At 38.1% G+C, this 12581-nt stretch overlaps 9 non-coding genes across 9 annotated transcripts; 5 read left to right on the top strand and 4 right to left on the bottom strand.

The window, feature by feature from the left end:
* Nucleotides 1-728: 728 nt before the first annotated feature.
* On the bottom strand, nt 729-800 carry Trnaq-uug (transfer RNA glutamine (anticodon UUG)). The gene has a single exon. It is a non-coding gene; the product is annotated as a tRNA-Gln (tRNA).
* Nucleotides 801-1935: 1135 nt separating this feature from the next.
* On the top strand, nt 1936-2007 carry Trnaq-cug (transfer RNA glutamine (anticodon CUG)). The gene has a single exon. It is a non-coding gene; the product is annotated as a tRNA-Gln (tRNA).
* A 932-nt stretch (nt 2008-2939) lies between these two features.
* On the bottom strand, nt 2940-3011 carry Trnar-ucu (transfer RNA arginine (anticodon UCU)). The gene has a single exon. It is a non-coding gene; the product is annotated as a tRNA-Arg (tRNA).
* Nucleotides 3012-4196: 1185 nt separating this feature from the next.
* Nucleotides 4197-4268, top strand: Trnaq-cug (transfer RNA glutamine (anticodon CUG)). The gene has a single exon. It is a non-coding gene; the product is annotated as a tRNA-Gln (tRNA).
* Nucleotides 4269-8640: 4372 nt separating this feature from the next.
* Nucleotides 8641-8712, bottom strand: Trnaq-uug (transfer RNA glutamine (anticodon UUG)). Its single transcript has one exon. It is a non-coding gene; the product is annotated as a tRNA-Gln (tRNA).
* Nucleotides 8713-9187: 475 nt separating this feature from the next.
* Nucleotides 9188-9259, top strand: Trnaq-cug (transfer RNA glutamine (anticodon CUG)). The gene has a single exon. It is a non-coding gene; the product is annotated as a tRNA-Gln (tRNA).
* Nucleotides 9260-9730: 471 nt separating this feature from the next.
* Trnag-ucc (transfer RNA glycine (anticodon UCC)) lies at nt 9731-9802 on the top strand. The gene has a single exon. It is a non-coding gene; the product is annotated as a tRNA-Gly (tRNA).
* A 1124-nt stretch (nt 9803-10926) lies between these two features.
* On the bottom strand, nt 10927-10998 carry Trnaq-uug (transfer RNA glutamine (anticodon UUG)). Its single transcript has one exon. It is a non-coding gene; the product is annotated as a tRNA-Gln (tRNA).
* A 1160-nt stretch (nt 10999-12158) lies between these two features.
* Nucleotides 12159-12230, top strand: Trnaq-cug (transfer RNA glutamine (anticodon CUG)). Its single transcript has one exon. It is a non-coding gene; the product is annotated as a tRNA-Gln (tRNA).
* Nucleotides 12231-12581: the final 351 nt, after the last annotated feature.

Below are 12581 nucleotides of genomic sequence, written 5' to 3' on the forward strand. Positions count from 1 at the left end.
ACATTCGGTACATACAGAACGCAAACGAGTAAACACTCCCGCGGAAATCAATGTTTCTGAATATTTTAAATTAGATTGAAAAATATTACCTAACCAGTGTTATTTCTGTCAAACCTTCGGTGCTGAACACGAACGTGAGATTGTAGTCCTGTTTTTCCTGTACTGACAGCAGGCCGATTACTAAAACTAATTTTAAGATTTATAAATTAGAAGTATTGGTATCAAGAAAGCGCCGAGATTTGGGAACTGGGAATTGCCGGATTAAGTGTTCAGAGTGTTGAGCATTATATCATAGGATCTTAATTCATGAGGAACAAAAATGTATCATACATTGTATCCCTAGCATATTACGGTTTTTCATCCCTTGATATATAGATTGCTATGTTGTTTTTATAAATATGGAAGACTCCATGGAAATGAACGTTTTCACTGGCCTTGTTAAAATTGAGGCAGTTAAAATCATTTCAGTTCGTCTTCGTACCAATTGATACTAAGTGACTTAAGAACGGTTTTCATTGGAGTTTCGAAAGTAATCAGGCAATTACTTTGGTTTTAGTTTTTGTTTTACTACGGTTTGAGATTGGATTAGTGGTCTAATTGTTAAGTAATTGGTTTGGTTTTGGTCAAGTTACGACACTCAGTTGAAAATGGCTCTACGTATTAATAAAAATAATATGAAGTCTTGCGTTTGGGACACCAAAATGTACACGGACTATTTGAATCCCATCAGGTCCCACCGAGATTTGAACTCGGATCGCTGGATTCAAAGTCCAGAGTGCTAACCAATACACCATGGAACCTTGCACGCGATAAATGAAGAAATTTGCCAAGTAATTCAATTTGAAATTACACCTTTTTATAGCAAAATAAATTTTACATGATTAAATGAAGCTAAACTGAAAAATACGTTCCTATCTTGTCCTTTATTAAGAGCAAAATTCAATGAACAACAATTTATACTAGAACCGGTATTTTGTTAACAACCTGCTGACAGTGTTTCTATTTTGTTTTTTTCATAAAGAGACTTTACTACTGAAGAGGGTAGCTCCTTTGTAATAACACAGTAAGAGGAAAGTGCTGACACCTCAACATCACTCTTTTCTACCAAGTTCTACACCTTAAGACGGCGTTTAGTTTAAATAATTTGACAGAAAATAAATTGATTTTTTTAACGCTTATTTATAAACTACAAATTCATGGCGAACACCGTAGCAGACCTCAGAACCTCAGCAGTTTTCTTCAAAATAAATTTTATTGAAATGGCATGGCGGTCCCGATTTGCCTTTGCTTGACGTAAATTCCTATATTTTAGCAAATTTAATCTCACAAGCTGTGCAGGGTCCCATGGTGTAATGGTTAGCACTCTGGACTTTGAATCCAGCGATCCCAGTTCAAATCTCGGAGTGACCTGGTTACAAGAGATAATTTTTACTTTTCGATATATTACCTAGAATTTCAGTTTTTTTTTAGTTTTCCTTAAAAAAAATTGTACTGGCATTAACGACGTGATAACTGGGTGAGTTCTAACTATGAACCAAACACATGATCTCTTTTAATAGGTATAATTGAATTAAATAATTTAATTCCCATAGATTTTTCCTGTTGTTCGCATAACAGTTGACGCAACTGAAACACGTTTTGTTAACTGTTGTTACAATTCTTGTTTGAGTTTCATTTTTCTTGGCTCAGGTATCTTATCATGCTTCTTCGAGAGGTCGTATTATTCGGGGGGGAGGAAGGGGGGGGGAATTTGTAGTTTATAAATAAACGTTAAAAAAATCAATTTATTTTCTTTGAAAAGAATTACCTGTGCACGATCTAAGTATTATAAGTTTAAAAATGGAGTATTTACAACACATTTTTATGGTTATAAATAATAAAACACTGATTTTACTTTGCTTATAATTTCTAGTTTTCCGTCCTCTCTGTGTAGACGGTCCCATGGTGTAATGGTTAGCACTCTGGACTCTGAATCCAGCGATCCGAGTTCAAATCTCGGTGGGACCTTGCAAGGATTTTTTTTCTAAATAGAGCGGAATAAACTTCGTTTCCGTCATTTCAGGGGCGGATGTAGGGGGAGGGTGCTAGGGCTGCGCAAACTCCCTCCTTGAGATGAAGCCTTCTTCTTCGTATTCGCTTTTAAAATTTGTTTACCTCACCAGTCAGTTACGCCGTTCCTTAGGGGTGAACCCCTCCTAAGAAAAATCCTGGATCCGCCCCCGCATTTGATTTTTGTTTCTGTCTTTTATTGTCGGAGTTCTTTGTCGAATGTTTTGCAGGATAACTCTAACTCTTGTTTTCTGATTAGATCACTCGCTCTCGATTTCTATCACGTGATAGTTGACGGGGGCGCATTCCTAGTCATCCACCACGCATAGAAATCGAGAATGAATAATTTAATTGTTTTAGTACAAATTTTGTAGTCGTTCAAAACTTTACGCTTAATCCGCTTGACAGACACTTCGAAAACGCAAAGAAGTTGCCACCATCGTGTTAACAACAGCACACTGCTGGGCTACTCACCAACTACAACAAACTACACAGATCATTTTCTCTTGTTACAACAGAATAGATAGTGAGAACGGTATTCGTGTTAGAACGCTATGAGAAGCGATGCAAAAAAAATAAGCTTAACTGAAACAACTCCAATCATTTAGTTTAGTCGTGCGCATACTGTTCCAAGAGAAGAATAGTAGCTAACACTGATAAAGGATTGTAAACGAAATGACCTAGCTTAGTGACCTGATTATTAGTACCATAAATATGGCCCATGCTAGTGTCCATGTGAATGAGACTTTGTGAAGAGGAACACGTGTTAAACTGCTTACTGACAGAAACCAGAGAGTTATTTAAAAAAGTCCAGAATGCCTCTAGAAGTGAAAAGCATATAACAAAAATCAATCATTGTCCTTATTCAAATAAGCTGCTAAAATTGGACTTGCGTCGGGCGGGAATCGAACCCGGGTCAATTGCTTAGAAGGCAGCTATGCTCACCACTATACCACCGACGCTTGGATGAGGGAAAAAAAAAACTGAAAAAAATATTGATTTTTAATGAAATCTGGGCAGAACAAATGTTTGCATGCTAAATCAGCTCTTATCTGAAATCCCCCATTAATAAGGCTACCTCCCTGATCCGACCAAGTTGTCCTAGATCCTTTGGTTATGAATTTTCCATTCTCTTCCCCCTTCTTCCCCGAGTAACACGACCTCTCGAAGAAGTCTGATAAGATACACGACACAAGAAAAATGAAAATCAAACAAGATAGTCTGGAAGCAAATGTCGTAAAATTAAGTCCCGTGGGAATTTCGTGCTGAAAGCAAGCCACCAGTCTAAAAGTGTTCATTAGGGTCTAGTAAACATGAAAAGTTTTGGTGGCAACTCTGCAACTTGCTAGGATGGGTTTTAAGGACGGTTGAAAATCGGACGTATATGAGCCAACATGAAAACGAGGCTGGTACATTAAATTCTTTATAACCTCATCAATATTACCATCGATTAACCACCAAACTTGGCAGATATTCTCAAGCTGATTATTTAGTGACAACTGCTGATTATGGCCGACGCAACTTTTTTGAGTAAAATTAAATTAATTTAAATCATAAGAAGTCTCTTCCGGTTTTGGTTGAACTAAAAATAGCTGTGTTCGATAACACCTGATAGAAAAAGAATTTTTTCCTTGCTATTTAAGATTAATATTTTTTATACTCTCCTATGCTACGGTCATAATTATAAGGCAGAAAATTTCGCGCTTTATACAACACGACCATGATGGCCTAAAATTAAAGTAAATATTTACTCTGAAAATGAAACGTGAGGTTCCACCGAGATTTGAACTCGGATCGCTGGATTCAGAGTTCAGAGGGCTAACCATTACACCACGGGACCGTGTATAGGATTATTCATGAAACTAAATACAGGTTTGCTTATACGGGAAGGTCCGGTCAAAACAAATACACTTTTACAGTAACTGTTCGCAACAGCAGACAAACAACAAGTATAAAGTAATAATCAAGCTTAAAAAGGCAAGGGAGTGGTTAAAACCAAAACCAAATTCGATTGAAACAGCATGCCGGTCCCGGTTTGCGTTTTTAACACTGAGACTGAAATGAAGCTACATTTAATTCAGATCAAAGAATACTCACTTGACGTAATTTCCGATTTTTTAAACAAATTTAATTCTCAATCTGTACAGGGTCCCATGGTGTAATGGTTAGCACTCTGGACTCTGAATCCAGCGATCCGAGTTCAAATCTCGGTGGGACCTGGTTACGTAGGACATTTTTTTCTTTTCGATATATTATAGTTTCATTTAGAAGACCTAGAAATAGGCCATATTCGTATTCTCGGTATTGGACTGGAACTAGCTTGCAATGGAGGCTCATGCGGGGGAATATCACCAAAAAGCGATTTATTTCATTTGCATTTGAAAAGGCTCCCCACATTAGCCTCAGTTGCAAGCTAGTTCCAGTCCAATACCGAGAATACGAATATGGCCTATTTAAGGAGGGATTTTCAGAAGAAAGTAGTAGAAAGAAAAAGGAGTTTGACATGATAAGAAGTTAAATTGAATAATAACCTGTTGGCAGATTTATTCTGACCTTCATTGAATGGAATCTTTTTCCTCTTGCCTTTATTGTCCACCAGAAATTCATATATGGTTTCGGCAATTAGTTTCAACGCTCTAGAACAATTATTTAATAACCATCTATGTTTAATTAATTATGCAATTGCCTGCCACTTTAAAGAGCTAGTTATTCCGTATTTCAACAAAGCGACTATTTTTCCTATTTGCCAAATTATTTGGTCTATTTGTGGTATGTGGGCATGGCAATGTGTATATTGGGCCAATAGGCCATATTCGTATTCTGGGTATTGGACTGGAACTATCTTTAATCTTTAATCTTTAATAAAAATTCCAAATTACATTACATTGAACAAGTCAATCCAATGAATTTGAGGACAGCTTAAATCAGAATACAAGATTCCTTAATATAAGCCGCCTTAGTGTATCATTGTATGACTGTATACATAGTTAAAAATTACTCGCAACTCATATTAAAAAAATAAGATAATCATGATAAAAAATTTAGCACTGAACTTATCGTAAAACTAAGCAAACAATTTCTTGCGGAAGACTGACAAGGTGTTAGACTCCCTGATGTTAAGAGGTAGTTCATTCCATGAGCGAGAAATCCGTATAAAATATGAGTTCTTAAAAGATTCTGTGCGACCGAACGGGACATTGAGTGTCAGATAATCAATCTTTCTCAAAGGCTTGTTGCAAGTTCGAAACGATACAAAGTCCAGAATATCTAAATTATACATATTCTTAAAACATTTAAAAAAGAATACGAGATCATGAATTTCCATACGATATTGTAAAGGTAATAAATTTAATTTACTCAGGCGTTCGTGCTCAGAATACTCCTTGCCGAGAATGAATCTCGTGGCTCTGCGCTGAATTTGGTCTAAGCTGGTAGTATTTCTTTTGGTATAAGGCGACCATACCACACTGGCATATTCTAGACGTGACTGCACCCAAGTAATATAAAGTAACTTTTTAGTTCTAATATCAGTCATATCCTTACATGTCCTATGAAGCAAATTAAGAATCTTTTGAGCTCTGGACGTAATAATTTCAACGCGATGATTCCAGCTTAAATCGTGGCTGATCCAAATACCCAGATCTTTTTCAACAGCAACACGCTCCAACTTGGTTCCTCCAAGTAATAATCCCTCTCATAAGTTCATTTAGTTCGTGCTACTCTTAGAACCTTACACTATTTGACATTGAACTCCATTCCCTAAATGCATGACCACTCCAATAACTTGACAACGACATTGATGCCAGTACTGCTTGCTGGTTTGACTTGTTTCTATCATGTGTGGGTGAATTTGTTCCTAAGGTGTTAATTAGGGATGCCAACAGACCTCCGTGGATCGACAGAGAAGTATTACAGTTAATCAGAAAGAAGAACAGAATCCGGCGTAAAGCTAAAAGACTCTGTGTTCTCAGTTATGGTCCAGATTCCGCAGGCTTAGACAGCTTGTTAGGAGAATGGTTAAATTTAAGAAGCGTAATCACTTGCGCAATCTTGGTGCTGCCCCCGGGATTAATGAGTTGTAGGCTATGTAGGTATATGTGGGGGATTAATGAGATGTGGGCTTTGTAGGTATATGTGGGGGATTAATGGGATGTGGGCTGTGTAGGTATATGTGGGGGATTAATGAGATGTAGGATGCGTAGGTATATGTAAGGGAATAATGAAATGCAGACTTTGAGGGGATATATTGAGGGGATATTAAGGGGTGTGGTTGAGGAAGAATACTTGATTATATATCCAGAAGGTATTGTTTTAAGAGAGATTAAGAGCGGTGTATATATTGCAGTGAAGTTAACTGACCGCCCAACCATTCGGGTGGTGTCGCACTTATAAAGCGAAAGAACAAAAGATTTGGCTGTGAGCCAATGAGAAAACACTGACGTCATAGCGAAACCGGACAAACGACCTTCTGACACCGGTTGGATTTGATTATTCAAAATGGCGGACATACCCCAATTTAAGACTATAATATGCTAATTGGCCAAACATTCTGTAGATGCACGCTTGTGTTCTGTAACGGCTTTATAATTTTATGCTATACATACAGTTATATATTAAAATACGCGTTCGCCTTGTGTATCTTGAGTTACAGTTGCCAGACTAAGCCGTGATTGATGATGTTCTTTTAAGGTTCTCTCTGCCATTTAATATCACATGTTGCAGCATAAAGGGTAATAGGGAGTTTAAGCAAATCACTACGGCTGGTGCTACCACGGCTGCCGTGACTGAAAAGGTTTGGGGAGAGTACGTCTTGGGGGTCTGCCAAATTTTAAGTTTAGCGAGTAAAGCGAAATACAAAGATGAAAGAAACATCGGCTAAGGAGTTTAAATCTCTTTTATTTAGTTTCTCACAGCCAAATGGCTTCGCTCAAAGGACGATGGCCGTTAGTCGGTAGGACGAACAGATTATTTCTGAGCGAAAGCGAATGCCATACACTTTGTACCATAACAATTTGATGGATGAAATATATAATTACAGAGACAAATATCTCAAAGAATATCGAGAGAAGAACACAAATATATCAATACTCAAAGAAGCAAAATAGCATCGTATAGTTATCCAGATATAAAACATCTTCACTAAACCCTCAAAGCAAACTTAACCGAAGAAAAACAACCTCGTGATCAACACGAATATTTCACTTGACTCGCTTCGCCATTCCAACACCTTTGCCAAAACTTATCGTAAATTCAGGATACGGATTTACAGGCTTATGAAAGGCAACCTTGACACAATCTTTGGCTTAAACTGAGTTTAAAGGAAATAGTATCCGATGGAATTCTTAAAATACCGAGATGTCCGTTGAAAAGGGCCAGAGAAGCGAAATAAACCCGACGTAGTAGCCACTACGGCAAAACATCCAGACTCACGTAGTCAGATTTCACGCTACGGCTGGATGCAACCGACGTACATGCGCAGTGTCTCATTTTGGGGGAAATTTACTTCCGGCAGCCGTATCAGAGCCAACCGTAGCGATTTGCTTAAACTCCCAAACAGTTCAAATTCGTCGACAACGTCTACCGTCTACAAATGCCTACGAGCGAAAACAACTTCCGGTGCCTCGCCGCCTAAAGCATTTTCAATGTTATTCCACCAGACATCATTGTCTCTGCAACATTTTCATTTGAGATCAATTAAGTTGCGAGATCTTCGAGAACTGGAAGCTATGGAAAGAGAATACTGTAATGATTACTTGGTTTGGAGCGGGAAAGCCACGAGTATCAACTCGCCAAGTTCAAGGACGTCAGTATTGACGACGATGGCCTTCAAGTATTCAAAGCCTTAAGCTATACTGAAGAAGAAGAAGCAAACGATTGCCGTGTAGTAATGGGGAAGATGAAAAGGTATTGCATCAGCGAAGTAACGTAAATGAGATTGTTTCACCTAGAGGGAAAAACTTCCTACCGAAACGCTCGACAACTTATTTAAAAAAGAATTAAAAAGAACCTTGGCAAAGAGCTGGAATTTATGTGAGCTTTTAGGGTTTTTATGCCATACTCTCATCTGCCTTCGATTGGTCTTGAGATAAAAAATGAGCAAAGCACAAAGCAGCCACTTAGGATGACAGACTCCACGTAAAACAAATGTATCGACCTTCCAGCATCCGGGATGCAAATATAGGGATCTTAAGTATGACGAAGGCGACGCCGATGACAACTCCTTGTAAAATTGAATTTGTCCAGGATGGCTATGGCTCTAAAACCTCGCTCAGGCTACACATATGCAATGACAGCGTTCAATTCTAGATGGAAATACGAAAAATTAGCAGTTCAACTCATCGTTCGTGTTCGCGGTCATTTTGCAGTGGACGGCTATGAAATGTACAAAGGTTTCCGGAACACACTTGTTTTGGTTTGACTCCGGTTTGAGATTGGATTAGTGGTCTAATTAATAAGAAATTGGTTTGGTTTTGGTCAAGTTACGACACTCAATTGAAAATGACTCTACGTATTAATAAAAATAATAAATAGTCTTGCGTTTGGGACACCAAAATGCACATGGACTATTTGAATCACAGTTGTATGCCCATCAGGTCCCACCGAGATTCGAACTCGGATCGCTGGATTCAAAGTCCAGTGTGCTAACCGTTACACCATGGGACCTTGCACACGATAACTGAAGAAATTTGCCAGGTAATTTAATTTGAAAGTACACCTTTTTATAGGAAAAGATAATTTATATCATTCAATTAAGCTAAACTGAAGAATATGTTCTTATCTTCTCCCTTATTAAGAGCAAAATTCAATGAACAACAATTTTTATCAGAACCAGTATTCTGGTAAGAACCTCTGACAGTGTTTATAAATTATTTATAACGAAAGTTGACTATTGAAGAGGGTAGCTCGTTTTTAGTAACACAGGGAGTAAAGTGCTGACACTTCAACATCACTTAATTTAATTTAATTTTGCTAACGCTTATTTATAAACTACAAATTCATGGCGAACACTGCAGCAGACCTCAGAACCTCAGCGTTTTCTTCAAAGTAAAGTCTATTGAAATAGCATGCCGGTCCCGATTTGTCTTTGCTTGACGTAAATTCTTATGTTTTAACAAATTTAATCTCACAAACTGTGCAGGGTCCCATGGTGTAATGGTTAGCACTCTGGACTCTGAATTCAGCGATCCGAGTTCAAATCTCGGTGGAACCTAGGTACATGAGATAATTTTTTTACTTTTCGATATATTATAGTTTCAGATTTTTTAGTTTTCCTTAAAAAAATTCTAGTGGCATTAACGACGAGTTCTAACTATGAAACAAACACTGATCTCTTTTAATAGGTATAACTGAATTGATATTTTAATTCCCGTAGGTTCCTCCTGTTGTTGGCATAACAGTTGACCCAAATGAAATACATTTTCTTAACTGTTGTGACAACTCTTGTTTGATTTTCATTTTTCTTGGCTCATGTATCTTATCACGCTTCTTCGACAGGTCGTGTTATTCGGGGATGGGGGAGGTGGGAAGGTGGGGGAGTGAATAGAAATTTCATAACGAAAGAAACTAGGACAACTCGGGGGTCGTTGGTCGGATCAGGGAGGTAGTCTGATTGAAAGGGGATTTCAGATAAGAGCTGATGTACCATGTGAACATTTTTTTTTCGGTGCATTCCCACATCAAAGCGTCGGTGATATAGTGGTGAGCATAGCTGCCTTCCAAGCAGTTGACCCGAGTTCGATTCCCGGCCGACGCAGTATTTTTTTTCTTCTGTGTGATTGAGGAAACAACTGTGAAAACTGAATCCTGAGATATAGGGCTTTTTTCATGCTATCCCATTTTTATTTTTTCCAAACAAACAAACAAACAAACAAACAAACAAACAAACAAACAAACAAACGTTAACGGACGCTCATAGCTCCTGGTACAGTTAATATTCAACATTAAAATAAGCATTTTAATCCTACCATTGTAGTTAAGTTTGTGTCAGAATTGGAGTCCTGTCGAGAGAAAGTAAAGCTATAACTTATGACTTGTTTTATGTTCGGTACATACAGGACGCATACGAGTAAACACTCCCGCCGAAATCAATGTTTCTGAAAATTGATTGTTTTCCTGGCGCGCAAAGGGAAAACGTTCGCTACATAAGTAAAAGGTATGTAAAGAAACCACAAAACTTGTTTGTGCTATAAATAGTTAAGGGAGTGGTTTATTTAAGGTTAGATTGGAAAATATTACCTAACCAGTGTTATTTCTGTCAAACCTTCGGTGCTGAACACGAACGTGAGATTGTAGTCCTGTTTCCTGTACTGACAGCAGGTCGATTACTAAAACTAGCCTTAAGCTTTATAAATTAGAAGTATTGGTATCAAGAACGCGCCGAGATTTGGGAACTGGGATTGCTGGATTAAGTGTTCAGAGTGTTGAGCATAATATCATAGGAGCTTAACTCATGAGGAACAACAATGTCTCATACATTGTATCCCCAACATATTACGGTTTTTCATCCCTTGATATATAGATTGCTATGTTGTTTTTATAAATATGGAAGACTCCATGGAAATGATCTCTTTCACCGGCTTGTTAAAATTAAGGCAGTTAAAACCATTTCTGGTCGTTTTCGTACCAATTAAAACCAAGTGACTTAAGAGCGGTTAAGAGTGTCGAAAGTAATCAGGTAATTACTTTGGTTTTAATTTTGGTTTTACTACGGTTTGAGATTGGATTAGTGGTCTAATTGTTAAGTAATTGGTTTGGTTTTGGTCAAGCTACGACACTCAATTGAAAATGGCTTTATGTATTAATAAAAATAATAAAAAGTCCTGCGCTTAAGACACCAAAATGTACATGGACTATTTGAATCACAGCTGTATGCCCACCAGGTCCCACCGAGATTCGAACTCGGATCGCTGGATTCAAAGTCCAGAGTGCTAACCATTACACCATGGGACCTTGCACACGATAACTGAAGAAATTTGCCAGGTAATTTAATTTGAAAGTACACCTTTTTATAGGAAAAGATAATTTATATCATTCAATTAAGCTAAACTGAAGAATATGTTCTTATCTTGTCCCTCATTAAGAACAAATTTCGATGAACAACAATTTTTATCAGAACCAGTATTTTGGTAAGAGCGCCCGCCCGGTGTTCGGGAGGTCATGGGTTCGATTCCTGTCGGGGACTCAGAATTTTTCTTTGTCCCACGCTCGTGTCATGTTGATTAATTCACCTTCACGTTTCATTACCGAGCTTAAAATTCACCATCTTTATTAACTTATCACTACTCACGATGAATTCGATAGCGTTGATCCTAGCAGTATGCAGGACACCTATCATATATGAACTCAGTTAAATGGCCTTGCTCTCCATGAGTTCTCGTAGCTTAGTGGATAGAGCGCCCGCCCGGTGTTCGGGAGGTCCGTAGTGGGTTCGATTCCTGTCGGGGACTCAGAATTTTTCTTTGTCCCACGCTCGTGTCATGTTGATTAATTCACCTTCACGTTTCATTACCGAGCTTAAAATTCACCATCTTTATTAACTTATCACTACTCACGATGAATTCGATAGCGTTGATCCTAGCAGTATGCAGGACACCTATCATATATGAACTCAGTTAAATGGCCTTGCTCTCCATGAGTTCTCGTAGCTTAGTGGATAGAGCGCCCGCCCGGTGTTCGGGAGGTCATGGGTTCGATTCCTGTCGGGGACTCAGAATTTTTCTTTGTCCCACGCTCGTGTCATGTTGATTAATTCACCTTCATGTTTATAATTTATTTATAACGAAAGTTGACTATTGAAGAGGGTAGCTTCTTTGTAGTAACACAGTGAGAGGAAAGTGTTGACACCTCAACATCACTCGTTTCTACCAAGTTGAACACCTTAAGACGGCGTTGACAGCAGTTTACTTTAAATAATTTGACAGGAAATATATTCATTTTTCTAACACTTATTTATACACTACAAATTCATGGCGAACACCGCAGCAGACCTCAGGACCTCAGCGGTTTTCTTCAAAGTAAATTCTAATTGAAATAGCAGGCCGGTCCCGATTTGCTTTTGCTTGACATAAATTCCTATATTTAAAAAAAAATTAATCTTACAAACTGTACAGGGTCTCATGGTGTAATGGTTAGCACTGTGGACTCTGAATCCAGCGATCCGAGTTCAAATCTCGGTGGGACCTAGGTACATGGGATAATTTTTTACTTTTCGATATATTATAGTTTCAGATTTTTTAGTTTTCCTTAAAAAAAATTCTAGTGGCATTAACTACGTGATAACTGAGTGAGTTCTAAGTATGAAATAAACACTGATCTCTTTTAATAGGTATAACTGAATTGATATTTTAATTCCCGTAGGTTCCTCCTGTTGTTGGCATAACAGTTGAGGCAAATGAAATACATTTTGTTAACTGTTGTTACAACTCTTGTTTGATTTTCATTTTTCTTGGCTCATGTATCTTATCACACTTCTTCGACAGTTCGTGTCATTCGGGGCGGGGGGGAAGGTGGGAAGGCAGGGGAGAGAATAGAAA

The sequence above is a fragment of the Orbicella franksi genome, chromosome 2 (assembly GCF_964199315.1).
Source record: "Orbicella franksi chromosome 2, jaOrbFran1.1, whole genome shotgun sequence".
In the NCBI taxonomy this organism is placed as follows: domain Eukaryota; kingdom Metazoa; phylum Cnidaria; class Anthozoa; order Scleractinia; family Merulinidae; genus Orbicella; species Orbicella franksi.